Source organism: Apium graveolens, chromosome 9, assembly GCF_009905375.1.
Source record: "Apium graveolens cultivar Ventura chromosome 9, ASM990537v1, whole genome shotgun sequence".
Classification (NCBI taxonomy): Eukaryota; Viridiplantae; Streptophyta; class Magnoliopsida; order Apiales; family Apiaceae; genus Apium; species Apium graveolens.
The window spans coordinates 191,398,038-191,415,958 of record NC_133655.1 but is presented as its reverse complement, the minus strand read 5'-3'; positions in this window follow the sequence as shown (position 1 = coordinate 191,415,958).

The following is a 17,921-nucleotide window of genomic DNA, read 5'->3' as shown; positions in this document are numbered from 1 at the left end:
TCTTCGATTACATGTTATGTTACATTATGCTTTACAGAATAATATTGTAGACTGGAAAATATTTTAAGTCAAATGTGAAGGAGTCACAGATCAAAGAATATCAAGAAGTCATATCGAGAAGTCATTTTGCCCTATAGATAAATCTTTTTACTTGTAGAGAAATCTCTTCACTTTTAGAGAAGTCTATTTACTTGTAGAGAAGTCACTCTACTTGTAGAGAAGTCAATTTGACCTATAGAGAAGTAGAGATGTCGATAAGTTAGTTTGGCATGTAAAGAAGTGGAGATATCGACAAGTCATTTACACTTGAAGAGAAGTGGAGATATCGACAAGCCATTTACACATGTAGAGAAGTGGAGATATCGACAAACCATTTACACATGTAGAGAAGTGGAGATATCGACAAGTCAAAACACATGTAGAGAAGTGGAGATATAGACAAGCCATTTTCACATGTAAAAAAAATGGAGATATTGTTGTGCAAGACATGCCTGTATCATAACATGACTAAGTCATATTGACAACCCTAATATTAGTTGTATTGTAACCTTAATCTGTAATTTATACTTGTAACACTTAATGTCTGTAAAATGTAAATGGAGCCGACTGGAACATTTTTCCCTAAACAGTGTCAAGCCTAAGAATTCTATCTGGAAGAAGATCAAGAAGGTCATGCCTCAGAAGAATTATGAAGAAACTTGGAGTTGAATAATTCCGTTTGGTGAAAAATATTCTAAGTCAAGATCTCTACAAGTCACAGAATTAGTGTTATAGAGAAGTCATTCGAGAACTCAGAAAGACCTATCGAGAACTCAGAAAGACCTATCGAGAACTCAGGAACTGTCTATCGAGAACTCAGGAAATGCTATTGGAGATATCGATAAGTCAGATACCCATTCGAGAACTCAGAGATATCGACAAGTATACATTCATTAGAGAACTCTAAGTTATCGATAAGCCAAAGTCCATTAGAGAACTCTGAGTTATCGATAAACCAAAATTCACTAGAGAACTCAGAGTTGTTGATAAGTCAAGTTAACAATGAAGTTTCAGAGATATTGACAAGCCAACATGCCTATCGAGATGTCGAGTTCTCTACAGCTTAATTGGAGATCTCGAAGTGAAGAAATTTCTCTAAGTACAGAGTTGCAGAACAGTTCAATATCCAAGGTTGCAAATCAACAAACAATTCACACAGCTGGATTGACAAGTCTACAAAAAGCAGCTTGAGAGATGTGCAAGATCAATGGTAAAGATTAACTGACAAAGGAAGATTAAAGTGAACACGGGATGCTAAAGATATGCTAAGCCAGAAATGGAAGATTTGCTTTTCTATAAATAGAAATGACAAGTGACAGTTTAGAAAAGCTAATAGCGTGTTTATTACACACTGTGTAAACCAGCAGTTAAGTGAGTTATAAAGTTAACACTGGTCCTTAGTCAAAAAAATCAATCAAGATAAAAAAAATCTTGTATTCTCTCTCTAGAAAGAATCTAAGTTCTAAACCAAGAACTTAGAGATTTTGTAGCAAAACACTGCTTGATTTTTAATATAAAATTAAGTTAGTTTTGAAGATCTTTGTTTTACATATTTGCATTGTTATTTATGTTTAACATCTATTTTACCAAATCATTGATAACAACCAACTGCTAAAGCCAAAGTCGATCAAAAAGTAAACATTTAAGCCAAAACACATTCACCCCCCTGTGTTATATTCATACCTAAAAAGTGGTATCAGAGCAAAATCTGAAAGTAAACAGATTAGATCTTGGAAAAATGAATACACAGAATATCAGTAGTATCAAGATTCCTCCCTTTGATAAGGCCCACTACACTTTATGGAAAAAGAAAATGTTGTTGTTTATAAGAATGGCCAATCACCTTTACATTCAGATCCTCAAGCATGGGCCCTTCACTCCTATGGTTAGAGTTGAGGAAACCACATATGGAGACATGGTTATTCCAGCTCATTATGCTCCCAAGGATCCCTCTGAGTATACTGAACCTGAAAGAGAGAAAGTTTTCCTAGACAGTGCTTTGCAACTGATACTAATTGAGTCACTAGACAATGTAATGTATAATAACATTGTCAACTATGACACTGCTAAAAAGATCTGGGAAAAGATTGAGATACTCTGTGAAGGAACTGAGGAGGTTAGGTTAAATCAAAGAAGGATATTGATTTCTCAGTATGAGGGTTTTATGGATAAACCAAAGGAAGGTATTACTGATGTGTTTGAAAGGTTTAATAAGCTGATAAATGACTTGTAGCTTCAAGATAAATTTTATGATGTTGAAGAAGTGAATTTGAAGTTCTTACTTACTCTTCCTGATCATTTGGAACAAAAGATCTCTGCAATCAGAAAAGGAAGGGATTTGAGTAGAATCACACTGGAAGTACTCTATGGGGTTCTGAAAACTTATGAACTTGAAATGATTCAAAAGAAATCATTAAGGGCTGGTCAAGGATATGTAATGGATGGCTCAAGTGCACTGATCGTGAATGATGGCCATACCTCTAATGATGAGCAAAGATCCCAAACTCCAGAAATTTCTACAAGTGATAAAAGAATCAATGACACTAAAGAGCAAGGCATACTGGAATTAGATGAAGAAGATGACTTATACACACTTGATGAGCTTGATGAGCTAGACAAATCAATGGCTTACTTGGCTAGAAAATTCTCTAACATTAGAGTGAAGAAACCAAGATTTTTCAATAACAAAGGACAGTCCTTCAACAAAGACAGCAGCTGGAAAGGAAAAGGGAAGTACACTCCTGATAGCAAAACTGGCTACAAATCTAGATCTGTTGACAGATCAAACATAAGGTGCTTTAACTGTGATGAGTTGGGCCATTTTGCTACAGAATGTAGGAAACCCAAGAAGGCAAAGAAAGACAAAGCCTATCTTGAATTGGAAGCAAAGTATGATGCTCTTCTAAAGAAGCAACAAGGGAAAGCTTATATTGTTGAGGGCAAGAGCTGGGGTGATTCAGATAATGATGAAGATGAAAGAAGTTGGAAACTATGCACTCATGGCCTTGGAGCAAGGCGACTCTTTATCATCTAAATCACATGTACCAACTCTTACCACAGTTGATTTAAATGTGAGTCAATATAAGGAAACTATTGAAAAGATGAGCACAGAAATGTTCCACATTCATACAAGCGTGGTTGCTGTAAATGAAGAAGTTAGCAGATTGAAAGAGATCAATGAAAAACTTGAGAGTGAAAAATAAGAGACTGAATTGTTGCTGGTTGAGCTTGATACTACTAAGCAAGAAAATGCATACTTAAAGAACAAATTAAAGTGTGCAAGTGAAATTGAAGCAGTATTGATAGAAAGGCTGGAGAAGAATGAAGTGAAGCTGAAATCCTTCAAAAATGCTTCTGAGTTGATTGGCCAATATCATGAAAAGAACAAGCCATGTGCAAACATTATCATTGGTCTTGATTATGAGGATTTGAATAAGAGAAAGAAGTTTGTCAGTGACAAAGGAAAATCAACTAAAACTGAGGATGTTCCAATTATTTTGAAGAAAGTTGAATCACCTCTGTTCAAGGCATGTGAGGTGAACTTCAGTGAAGAAGAGTTGATCATCAAACAGGAGATAGCTGATGAGGACAAGGAAAAGAAAAATGATGAGACAACTCAGTCTTCCATCTCTGTTGAAACTCTAAAAGCCAATCAAGAAACTAAGGAGCATGTGAAGGAGATTAAAGCTGAAGAGGTCAAAAAGAAAAAGAAGAATAGAAATGGAAAGATTGGGATAAACAAAAGCAATAATTTTTCTTATATTGCAGATGCTCCTAGAAAGAGGTGTGAGAATTGTAGATCAGTGAATCACCTAACTCATCTTTGTAAAAAGATTGTTAGCAATCCACCTGAAGGAGTCTGCAAGTAAAATGAAGCTAAGGCTAATGATCCCTATGAAAGAGTTGTGTCCTAAATCCAATCATGTATGATGATTTAGGAATAACTTTTATGTAATCTGTTTTGATTTCATTGATATTAATAAAAGACTTGTTTTGTTTTATTGAGGGCTTTATCTATTTAAGTGTTTAAATAAGATATACCATAGTTTAGAGTAAAGCTTTTTAAGGATTGTGATGAGATCATAATAATGAGACCTAAAAGATGATAACTCTAAACTTAAATAGTTCCTGGTCGTAGGATTACTAACTGGTAAATAATAATCCGCAAAGATCGGTGCATACTATGCTTGCTTCATTATGAAGGCTGTCTGTTCTCATAGACATTTGTGTGGTGACACTATAGCTAGTATGTAGGTGCTTATTATAGAATAAGTTCACTGAACATGACTCACACAGCTGAACAACTGATGGAGTTCACTCACGTGTCAGCAGTTGTTCACATAGTGATAGTTGTACAAGTATCCTTAGACTTGAGGTCATCATAGTCATCTTGTGTACACTGAACTATGCTTTGGTTTAGTTCTTAGTCTCCAGGGATAATTATAAGGGCTCTACTAGGTATAGGAATTTCTACATGAAGATAGTGTATGATCAATAAAGGATCTACCCCTTCCAGTGAAGGAAGAAAATGTTCAATGCTGATCCACTTATGCTAGTTCAGGAATCTCTGGCCAAAGTGAATGAAATTAGAAAGGAGTTTCTAATTTACATTAATTAGAACTAAGCATAGTGAATGGGAAAGCATATGATTAAATAAGATAGGCTTGACACAAGTTCCATGCCTTGTATTTAATCATGACATTGCAGGGTAGAAGGAATTAATTGTACGGTAACTATTCACTGAATGGGTTCTTGGTAATCTAAGCAGTGAATTCGTATTATCCGGATATTCGCGATATGCTGAGAAGTATCCCTCACGATGTAGAATAAATATGATTAATTAATTAATCATATTTAATGAATTAGAGAATTTATATAAATAATGATAAAATAGTTTTATTATTATTTATTTCTACTACCGACTTAATATTGAACCTACAGGGTCACACCATAAAAGAGAATGATTTAATGGTGGAGGAATTAATTAATAATGGTTGGTAATTATTTATTTGTGAAATAAATAATTAATTAGTAAATTTAATAATTGATTAAATGAGATTTAATTAATTATAAATTAATTAAGAAAAGTTCTTTGTTATTCCCAAGGAACTAACAATGAGATTTACAGAAGGGGGGTTGAATGTAAATCTCAAAACTTTTTCAAGTTTTGAGCAGTTTCAAAGGCTAAGTGTTTTGATGAACAGTTGTGTGTGAATTGCTTTGAGCAGGTGTAGACAGATATATATTCAAAACATAAATGCAAAGAACACAAAGGCTTTAAAAACTTTTCTGGTGGATTTGTTGTTCCACCAAAGATGTGTATTTCAGAAAATCTGTGATTCAAATAAATTGATCACAGCTGCGTCCTAGTACAAACTAGATGATTTTCTCTCTATGTTTTTCTAAACAGCTCTGGAAAATTCATTTTCTAATTACTAGCTGCAACTTGGTTTATATATCACCAAGATTACAATTGAAGACAAAAGTACAAATACAATTAAAAAGGTTCTTCACATGTTTCTTCTTCATTTCTCTATCCAATGCAATCTAGGATAATCAGTGAATCTTTGAATACTTCCTTGTTTGCACCAGAATGGAATGCTGCATTTTATTGATTCCTCCAAGAGGCTACCACATTCCAATTATCTCTGTCAACCCATGTGCCTCTGTCAGCTTATGAATTGTCACTGTCAACTGCTATTGAACTTAGCATCCGTTGAAGCTTTCATCCGTTGATGGCTTTATCCGTAGATGCATTAGCAGTTGAAGCTTTATCCGTTGATGCACTCATCCGTTGATGGATGTTATCCGTTGAAGCTTTGTTTCTCATCCGTTGAAGGCCTTTAATCTATCAGTTGATACTACTTCATTTATACAAAATTACAAGGCATGAAATATTTATAATTAGCCCTCCTATTTGCATATCCACTAGTAGTCAACATGACTTATAATTTCCCACAACATCTAAGAGTTATAGCTTAAATACAGAAACTGAAATGTGCTACAATACTAAACTTATTTCTAAGTAAAGCTACTCCATCAACGGATAGCCAGAGTGGTCTTATCCGTTGAGGCTACAACCACTAGATTTCTACTTAAGTGTTTTGTTTAACTTATCATCAAACTAATACACATATTCCTAACAATCTCCCCTATTTATGTCTACTAGAATTGTAGGCATAAATTTGGGTTTAACTTGATGATAACAAAACACTTAACAAATATATGAACTGAAATCAAGTAGAAATTCAAAAGTGCTGCAAAAGTGTATGTACTGAGATAGAGTTGAAGAATTACATTGTTTCCAAGGATGCTCCTTTAGGCTGAGCAAATTATTTTCTCTTCCTTTGATCCCTTGTTTTCTTCCCTAGCCTCCTGTCATTTTCCTCTACTTGGAGTTGGAGTTGTCTGTAGAATTCAGCTTCATCTTCTTCACTGATATCCAACTTAGATTGCATGTCCTTGAGAGTTTCATTAATGGCAATTTTAAGCTGGTCTTCAAGTCTGAAAAATCTTCTGACTCCTTTATTGTCTCTGAACTCCATCAACCAATGAGGTGATTTATGAATTGTAATACCATGCTCAGGGATGAGTAGTGTTCTAGGCAGGGAATTAGACTCCCACCAAGTTTTCCTTATGCTGGCAATCTTGTTGAGAATCTCAGTTTTGGCAGTCCTGGTAAAGCCAAAATCCCTTTTGATAGCTGAGTAGACTCTAACCAAGGTAGAATAGCCTTCATTCAGAATTCTTTGAAGAGGCCAAGTCCTTTCCTCATTTCCTTTATACTTGAACACTAGCCTTTCTGGGAGCTGTTTGTATGCACTTATTCCCCTTACTTTCTCCAGCTCATCCAGATAAAGTTCAATATCTGTAAATTCTTTTATGTCACAAATGTGAACATAATCATCCTTTGAGGCTTGTGGCTTAGGCTTAGGTTTATATTTCTGAGTGAATTTACTTGAGGTTAGGGGAGGTGTAGATTTGGATTTTCTTTTCAGTTTTTTTGGTGGTGGAGAGGTAGTTAGGAAGGTAGGCAAGTTGATGGTGTCCCAATCAATAGGTTCCTCTTTAGGGATGATTGGTTCACCATGGACATTTATACTAGGATCAACAACAAAAGGTTCAGGAATAGAAGGTAGTGGTTTAAATTGTGATTGGGCTTCCACAGTGTCATCTCCACTCTTCCTTTTTGCATTGGCCTTCTTTCTATTCCCTTTCTGCCATTGCTTTCTTTCCTCCCTTCTTTCCTCCACATTCTCACCAACCACATTCCTCATATCCATATTTCTGCTTTCAATCTTGTCTTCTTCACTCTTGTCTTCAATCTTCTTCCTTTCTTCAGTCTGACTTAACTCTAGCTATTTTTCAAGCTTTGCTTGTGCTCTTTTGTCAACCTTCAGCTTTTTAGCTTCTTCCTTTAACCTCATGGTTTCTTCCCTCTTGGCTTTTGAGAATTTGGGATGTCCTTGCATCACACAGATACTCTTTTCCTCTCTATAAATGATAGCCATATTCATTCTTTCCACTACATCATTGGTCTATTTGTTCTTTATGATGCTACCACCCAAAACTTTGTCTTCATCAGGTTTTGAAAGAGGAAAATCTACTTCTTTTGATTGACTAAAGTTTAGAGGGTTCTTTGTAGAGTCCCTGTTGAATCTAGTGGATGGCTTGAGTACCATGGGTTTCAAATTCCTGAAGCAAGTTTCTCCAACCTTATTCCTCCTTACTGGCTTGTGCTCCATAATGATTGGCTCAACCTTTGTGCTATGTTTCACAGATAATGATTTTGAAGTTGTAGAGCAAAACATCTGTTGCATCCTTTCATCAATTTTTCTCCTTTGCTCCTTCACCTTCATCTCAGCTGCTGCTAGCTGGATTAGATCAACTCCATCAAGCTTTCCTTTGATTTGAAGTGTTGGAGAAGTAGTGATGGCTGAAAGGAATATGTCCTAAGTCCAATCGTGTATTAGGATTTAGGAATAACTTTTATGTAATCTGTTTTGATTTCATTGATATTAATAAAGACTTGTTTTGTTTTTATTACGGGCTTTATCTATTTAAGTGTTTAAATAAGATATACCATAGTTTAGAGTAAAGCTTTTTATGGATTATGATGAGATCATAATAGTGAGACCTACAAAGATGATAACTCTAAACTTAAATAGTTCCTGGTCATAGGATTACTAACTGGTAATTAATAATCCGCAAAGATCGGTACATACTATGCTTGCTTCATTATGAAGGATGTCTGTTCTCATAGACATGTGTGTGGTGACACTATAGCTAGTATGTAGGTGCTTATTATAGAATAAGTTCACTGAACATGACTCGCACAGCTGAACAACTGATGGAGTTCACTCACGTGTCAGCAGTTGTTCACATAGTGATAGTTGTACAAGTATCCTTAGACTTGAGGTCATCATAGTCATCTTGTGTACACTGAACTATGCTTTGGTTTAGTTCTTAGTCTCCAGGGAAAATTATTAGGGCTCTACTGGGTATAGGAATTTGTACACGAAGATAGTGTATGATCAATAAAGGATCTACCCCTTCTAGTGAAGGAAGTGAATGTTCAAGGCTGATCCACATATGCTAGTTCAGGAATCTCTGGCCAGAGTGAATGAAATTATAAAGGAGTTTCTAATTTGCATAGAACTACGCATAGTAAATGGTAAGCAAGTGATTGAATTAGATAGGCTTGACACGAGATCCATGTCTTGTATTTAATCGGGACATTATAGGGTAGAAGGAGTTTATTGTACGGTAACTATTCACTGACAGGTTCTTGGTATTCTAAGCAGTGAATTCATATTATCCGGATAGTCGCGATATGTTGAGAAGCATCACTCACGATGTAGAATAAATGTGATTAATTAATTAATCATATTTAATAAATTAGAGAATTTATATAAATAATGATAAAATAGTTTTATTATTATTTATTTCTACTACCGTCTTAATATTGAACCTACAGGGTCACACCATGAAAAGAGAATGATTTTATGGTGGAGGAATTAATTAATAATGGCTAATAATTATTTATTTATGAAATAAATAATTAATTGGCAAATTTAATAATTGATTAAATGAGATTTAATTGATTATAAATTAATTAAGAAAAGTTCTTAATATTATTAATTAAGGATTTAATTTTTGGAAATTAAATCAAAAGAGGGAATTATTTCTAAAGTGTTTAGAAAAAGGATTAATAATTAAAAGGTGTTTTAATTATTAATGAGAATAATAAATGGGATAATAATAATATTATTTATGGGAAAATTTCAGCTGAAAATTTTGCCTATAAATACACTATTATAGACCCTATTTTTATTCTAACCCCAGAAACCCAAAAGTTTCGGAAAACCAAATTCTCTCCACCTCCTCCTCCTCCTAAAACTCGTTTTCTTGGTGGATACCGGTGGAGTGCTTCACACTTGAGGAGCAACTGCTAAGGATCTCTGATCGTTGTCTCCGAATTATTTTTAAAGGTTAGATTCGATCCCTCGAATTTTTATTCACGATTTATATGCTTTTATTTGGATTTTGTATGTGTAAAAGTGTTTTGCCATGCCCCGCTGCGTTAAAAATCCAACAATGGTATCAGAGCATAGGTTGTATGCATATAGATCTGTGGTAAAAATTTCAGAATTTTATGTGCTTGTATGAATTAATTATGATTTTTACAAGTTATATCATGGTTTAATTTTGTCTGATGAGAAATCATTTCTCAGAATAATTTTGAATGTTGATCTAGGTTCTACAAGTGTTGTAGATCGTCTGGGTATTTTTTTCATAATTTTAGGATGTATAGATTTTTTTTTATGAATTTTTGAAGTTCTTACAATTAAATTTATAATAAAATATAGATATATATATATATATAATATGTTGTATATATACATTATCTGTGTTCTTGCTACTGCTTTAAAAGAGAGTGTCTGCTGTGCACGGAAAGAATAAAGGTACAGGGTACAGTACGGCAGCACACAAACCGAGAAAGAAAAGTCAGCCGGCGACCAAAAAAAAAAGGGGTGTAACGCATTCTGGGAATGCGTTACACACCTGTGGCGCATTCACAGAATGCGTTCACCCTTTAATGGCTGAAAAGGGGTGTAACGCATCACCGGAATGCGTTACAGGTCCTGTAACGCGTTCCTGTAATGCGTTACAGCCCGTCTGTTGATTTTAAAATTGATTTTCTGGGAGTTTCGTAACTCCGTTTTGGGCGTGCAATATACCGTTGGATTCGTTTTTCCGAGACGGATCTAATCGAGTGATCAATTTTAGTTTATATAAAAGTTTTGAACTGTTTATATTTCCATGAAGTGTTTTAAAGCTGTTTTTGATTGTTTTAATTGATTTTAAATGCTTCATGTGATACATAGAGATGTATAATGCTTAGACGAATGTGCTAGATGATGTAACATGCCTACCTTGATGTTTATTCATGTTTATATATGTGATATATGCTTAGTTTATCATGCGATGATAGATTTAGGTGAACTTGAATGAACATAAGGCGTTTGTTAGACAACCTAGTATAGTGAAATTGTTTCATAACCTTAATAATAATATTATGAATACAATCATGAGATTCTTGTGTTTATGAAACACGTAATTGAATATGAATTTTTGATATGAGAGAAAGGACGATTCTGTCAACAACAGATTTCTATCTGTAAGAAAGGGTTATTAAGTGACGCCTCTTGACAATGCTCCACCCGATTTGGGAATCATCTGATTATTGATTATTGATTTGAAATATTTAATTTAAAAGGAAGAATTTCTTTATAATATGATTATGATTGTAACGTAATATAATCCCTCTAAAATTAAATAATATCAAGTAGTAATTGGCCAATGATACAACGGGCTTGTGTCGGTCATAGCCTTCCAACATGGTAGAAAGTAGTTCTTATTTTTGAATCATTGTCGTTTCGTGCCACAGCCGAGGGCTTTGATTTTGAAATAAGAAATACTTGTCTATTACATAGATATGTGTACATTGAATAAGAATCTAAAGGTCGTTACGTGCCACAGCCGTGGGCCTTTGGGGACTGATTCAATTGTACGGAATGTTGGGTTAGACTTGACTTAGAATATTGAGTTTGTCGTGCCACAGCCGTGACTCAATTATTCAAGAGGCTAAAGTTTGATTAGGGAATAACATAAGATGTAATTGACAAGAGTTGTCTGCCTATTGAACATTACATGGCGTTTCGTGCCACAGCCGGGGTTGTGTAATGGAATGTAGGATCCCTATTCCCACTAGCATTATGAATGCTTAATTTTTCACGTAGAGGGTTGAATAAATTAGATAAACTAGTGGGAGCCACTTATGAATAAAGACCCGATTCATATAGTGTTTTAAAATGAAATCGAATATTTGCTAAGTGTTGTTATGTGTTTATCATTTACAGATTTACTTTGTACGTTATGTCTTCTGCACTATCACTCAGGAGCATACTAGATGCTCATAAATTGACTGGTCCTAATTATGCTGACTGGCTTCGAAACTTGAGAATTGTTCTCAGGATTGAGAAGCTGGAATACGTGATTGACTCACCTAAGCCTACTGAACCTGCTAGTGATGCACATAATGATGAACATGTTGTGTATCGTAAGTGGATAGATGATGCAAATATTGCTCAATGCATCATGCTAGCTTCCATGAACATTGAGCTACAGAAGCAACATGAGCATATGGATGCTCACATTATCCTCATGCATCTACAAGAGTTGTATGATGTGGCAGGGAGGACAGCTCGATATGAGATATCGAAGGAGCTGTTCGGTTGTAGGATGTCTGAGGGATCATCTGTGAATGACCATGTACTTAAGATGATCAATTTGATTGAACGTCTTGGATAACTTGGTTTTGCCATGGATGGGGAGCTGAGCCAAGACTTGGTCTTGCAATCGCTTCCGAGTTCGTTCTCGTAGTTTGTTGTGAACTTTCACATGAATAAGTTGGATGTCAGCCTGCCTGAACTCCACAACATGTTGAAGACTGCGGAATTGAATTTTCCCCCTAAGAAGAGTTCTGTTCTTCTAATTGGTGAAGGTTCCAATCCTAAGAAAAGGAAGAGGAACTCTTCCAAGAAAAAGAAAGTAGGTGAGAAAACGCCGGTTCCACCAAAAGCTGAAGACCCCGAGAGCAAAGTTGTTTGCTTTCACTGTAACAAGGTGGTTCATGATAGAAATGAATATGTCATTAAATCAAATTTCTACTTGGGTATTAGATACCGCCTGTGGTTCTCAAATCTGCAATTTGTTGCAGGGACCAAGGAGAAGTAGGACTCTTGAGGAAGAGGAGGTGATTCTACTGATGGAAATGGAGCAAGAGTTGCTGCTGAAGATGTAGAATCATTTCATTTACATATGCCTACGGGCAAGACTATTGTTTGAAATAATTGTTATTTTGTTCCCTCGATTGTGAGGAATATTATTCCCATGTTAGACTTGGGTGGATTTTTCATTTATTATTGAGAATAATGAATGTTCTATTCTTAGAGATAATATTCTTTATGGACGTGGTACTTTAAATAATGGTCTGTATATATGTGACATAATTTACTTCAGATTGAACAAACTAATAAAAGAAAAGGGATGATGAAAATCTCACTTTATAGTGGCATTGTAGTCTCCATTTAGTAGACATGGAGAGAGGGCTGCAAATTTGCTAGGAATGGTACACACAGATGTATGTGGACCAATGTCTACGCAAGCCATTGTGGATTTTCATACTTCATTACTTTCATAGATGATAGATCTGGATTCGGATATGTGTTTGATGAAACACAAGTCTGAGGCCTTTGAAAAGTTCAAAGAATATAAGTATGAAGTGGAGAAACAACCAAACATAGTATTATAACTCTTCGATCAGATCGAGGTGGTGAACACTTTAATGAAGTGTTTCTAGATTATCTCAAAGTAAATGGTATAGTCTCTCAGTGGACTCCTCCAGATTGGTATCTGAAAGGAGAAATCGAACTTTGTTAGACATAGTTCGGTCGATGATGAGCTATGCAAATCTTCCAGTATTCCTATGGGGTTATGCATTGGAAACCTCAGCATATTTACTGAATAAGGTGCCTTCCAAAATCTGTTCCTCAAACTTCGTATGAGATATGGAAAGAAAGGAAACCGAGTCTTAAACGCGTTAAAATTTAGGGATGTCCAGCTTATGTCAAGTAAGTTGACCCAGATAAGCTGGAATATCGATCCGTAAAATGTAGTTTTGTGGGATATCCTAAAGAGACTTTAGGGTGTTGCTTTTACACCGATCATCGGGTGTTTGTCTCCAGACATGCTACCTTCTTGGAAAAGGAGTTTATCCTTGAAGGAAATAGTGGGAGCAAAATTGAACTTGATGAAGTTCAAGAAGCACAAACTACTACGGATCAAGTGGAAACACCTGTTCTGACTGAACAAACTTTTATGGAATAGCCCATTCGTAGGTCAGGGAGAGTGTCTCGCCAACCTGAGAGGTAATATGGCCTTGTCATTGAGAATGATAATGAGTTGTCGATCATTGATGATGACGACCCTGTAACCTATAATGAGGCTATGAGTAGTGTTGAATCAGAGAAATGACATAGTGCCATGAAATCCAGAATGAAATCTATGTATATGGTATACAAAAGATAGATTATAGCAGATGGCCAGGTGGAGACCTTTAAGGCCAGGCTTGTGGCAAAAGGATTCAAACAAAGGCAATGGATTGACTTTGATGAAACCTTTTACCTGTAGCCCTGTTAAAATCAGTTCGGATTTTGCTTGCGAATGCTGCTTACTACGACTATGAGATCTGGCAATTAGCCAGATGGTTTTCTTTCCAAGAGAAATGAAAACCGAGTGTGTAAGCTGCTGCGAACCATATGTGGTTTAAAGCAAGCTTCTCGAAAGATGGAACATTCGTTTTGATGAGACAATCAAAGAGTTCGATTTTATCAAAAACGCAGATGAACCATGCGTCTACAAAAGGGTTAGTGGGAGCGCGGTAACATTTCTTATATTGTATTGAATTAGAGTTGACACACATAACAACATAGCAGACCCACTCACAAAGCTACTTTATGAAAGTCATTTTGATCGTCAAGATGGGTATTAGATACTAGAGGGATTGGCTTTAGTACAAGTGGGAGATTGAAAGGAATATGTCCTAAGTCCAATCGTGTATTAGGATTTAGGAATAACTTTTATGTAATCTGTTTTGATTTCATTGATATTAATAAAGACTTGTTTTGTTTTTATTACGGGCTTTATCTATTTAAGTGTTTAAATAAGATATACCATAGTTTAGAGTAAAGCTTTTTATGGATTATGATGAGATCATAATAGTGAGACCTAAAAAGATGATAACTCTAAACTTAAATAGTTCCTGGTCATAGGATTACAAACTGGTAATTAATAATCCGCAAAGATCGGTACATACTATGCTTGCTTCATTATGAAGGATGTCTGTTCTCATAGACATTTGTGTGGTGACACTATAGTTAGTATGTAGGTGCTTATTATAGAATAAGTTCACTGAACATGACTCGCATAGCAGAACAACTGATGGAGTTCACTCACGTGTCAGCAGTTGTTCACATAGTGATAGTTGTACAAGTATCCTTAGACTTGAGGTCATCATAGTCATCTTATGTACACTGAACTATGCTTTGGTTTAGTTCTTAGTCTCCAGGGATAATTATTAGGGCTCTTCTGGGTATAGGAATTTGTACACGAAGATAGTGTATGATCAATAAAGGATCTACCCCTTCCAGTGAAGGAAGTGAATGTTCAAGGCTGATCCACTTATGCTAGTTCAGGAATCTCTGGCCAGAGTGAATAAAATTAGAAAGGAGTTTCTAATTTGCATAGAACTACGCATAGTAAATGGTATGCAAGTGATTGAATTAGATAGGCTTGACACGAGATCCATGCCTTGTATTTAATCGGAACATTGTAGGGTAGAAGGAGTTTATTGTACGGTAACTATTCACTGACAGGTTCTTGGTATTCTAAGCAGTGAATTCATATTATCCGGATAGTCGCGATATGTTGAGAAGCATCACTCACGATGTAGAATAAATGTGATTAATTAATTAATCATATTTAATAAATTAGAGAATTTATATATATAATGATAAAATAGTTTTATTATTATTTATTTCTACTACCGGCTTAATATTGAACCTACAGGGTCACACCATAAAAAGAGAATGATTTTATGGTGGAGGAACTAATTAATAATGGCTAATAATTATTTATTTATGAAATAAATAATTAATTGGCAAATTTAATAATTGATTAAATGAGATTTAATTGATTATAAATTAATTAAGAAAAGTTCTTAATATTATTAATTAAGGATTTAATTTTTGGAAATTAAATCAAGAGAGGGAATTATTTCTAAAGTGTTTAGAAAAAGGATTAATAATTAAAAGGTGTTTTAATTATTAATGAGAATAATAAATGTGATAATAATAATATTATTTATGGGAAAATTTCAGCTGAAAATTTTGCCTATAAATACACTATTATAGACCCTATTTTTATTCTAACCCTAGAAACCCAAAAGTTTCAGAAAACCAAATTCTCTCCACCTCCTCCTCCTCCTAAAAGTCGTTTTCTTGGTCCGGTGGAGTGCTTCACACTTGAGGAGCAACTGCTAAGGATCTCTGATCGTTGTCTCCGAATTATTTTTAAAGGTTAGATTCGATCCCTCGAATTTTTATTCACGATTTATATGCTTTTATTTGGATTTTGTATGTGTAAAAGTGTTTTGCCATGCCCTGCTGCGTTAAAAATCCAACAATGGCAGGAACTAGAACTTTGGATATTTGAATGTTTGTAGATGGCTCCCCTCCCCCTTCCACTTTATTCTCCCCCTTTTTGTTATCATCAAGGAGAGGAGTCAAGCCTTGTGCTTTAGCCAGTTGCATTAGAAGACTTGTTTGAGACTGTTGATTTTGAAGAATGGTGACCACAGAGTTTTCAATGACTTGAACTCTGTCCTCCAACTTGGCCAGCCTCTTTTCAGCATCTGATTCTCTTCTTAGTCTCAGTAACAAGTCCTGCATGGTACCATAAGGCATGACTGAATCCAGCTTCTCAGAATTGTAGGACTTCAAGTCAGCTATATCCATCTTGAGTTCATCCACACTCAGATTCTGTCTTAATTGCTGTAGCTTCATGAGATGTAGAGAATCTAGGTGGGCTTGAAGAAGAGCCTTGGTACCAGCATTGGAGGTGTGCTGAATGGCTTTTTGGATAAACATGATTTATTTGACTAAGGATACATTGAATTATCCTGGTGTTGACTCCTTTGTCAATGCCCATTCAGGTAAATCTGGAATAGAACTTGGGCCTTCATCTCCCCCTAAGTTCATGCTTCCATCAAATGAAACAGAGTCATCATCATTAGAATTTACTCCAAATTCTTCAGATGGCTCACCAGCTGAGGAATATCCGTTGAAGAAGGAATAGAAGTAGAAATTGAAAGTGACATGATTATTGAATATGTGTGGATTGATTTTAATTTAGGTGACACAGATTCTTTAACTAAGTCTGAAAGAATTGACTGATGATCCAACAAATCATTTGAAAGATGCTGATCACCAGTATTTGAGTGGGGCTCCTCCCTGAGTTGTAAAGAGGGAGAATCAGGAATTGATGTGAATATCATGTCCACATCCAGAGATGGTGATGGAGAATTTGGTGATTGATGTGTGTCAATTTTAAGAGAATGGGACTGTGACTCCACATTTGTTGAAGTCACATCAAGCTGAATTTGAGAAGGCATAGATACAGGTGGGTGTATCTGTGCAGTGTGTGCACCCTGTGTGGAAACTAAGGTTTTGACTCTCTTTCTTCTTGCAAAGGCTTTTACAGGTGAGTGTGTGGTTTCAGTGTCCCTCCCTCTTTTATTCTGTGTCCTTGGTTGGGGACTATTTTCAATAGCTGCACCATTTTGGGAGGATGCAACTAGGGAGTAGTTTGAATCCTTTTCAACCACCACAGTCTTTTGAGAAACTGTGGCTTGTGTAGCTGGGGTATCACTCACCTCTCCTTCCTTATCCTGGGGGGTTTCTTGATGTTCACCCCTCCCCTCACCACTCACACCCTGTTCACTCCCCTCAGGGTTTATGGTAGTTGATACAACTGTTGTCTTTTGAGAAACAACAGAGGTGGCTTTCTTTGATTTTGGTTTTGAAACTTTAGGTTTGGTGGTCTTGGTAGGAATCTGTTGGGACAAAGACACAGATTCCATGGCCACACTTGAAGGCAAAGAAACAATGGGGTTGGAAGTAGTAGGAGTTGAAGAAGTATTTACCTCACTTACCCGAGGTGCATTAATTATTGGTAAATATACCAATGGAACATGATTGTTGAGGTTAATTCTCAAAAATCTGCAAGGACCCTTTTCTCTTGTGCCCAGCACTTGAGTTTATTACTCTCATTGGTTATGACCAAACCTTCAGCAACATGGTTAGCAAATAACATAAAGAATCTAGCATAGTAGATGTTATGAGGTCTATTAGCTTGTTACCTAACCTGGTACCCAATTCTAGCATAACATAGTTGCTAAAATTAAAATACCTATCAGAAACTAGCATATAGAGCATATTAACAAGAGATGAAGTTATTGCATCAAAATTACTAATTTTCCCAGAGAAAATCTTGATAAAGGCATCACCAAGAAAACTCCATTCTTTCCTAAGGCCTTTTCTCATAATACTCCCTAAACTAGCAGAATCAAAAGAATAGCCTATGGAATCTAACATGCTAGATACATCATTATCAGTGTGTTGTGTCATGGCATTGTTCTCAGGTAGTTTGAAATAGGACTGGATATCATCATAGTTAATACAGTAATCTTTACCTTTGAG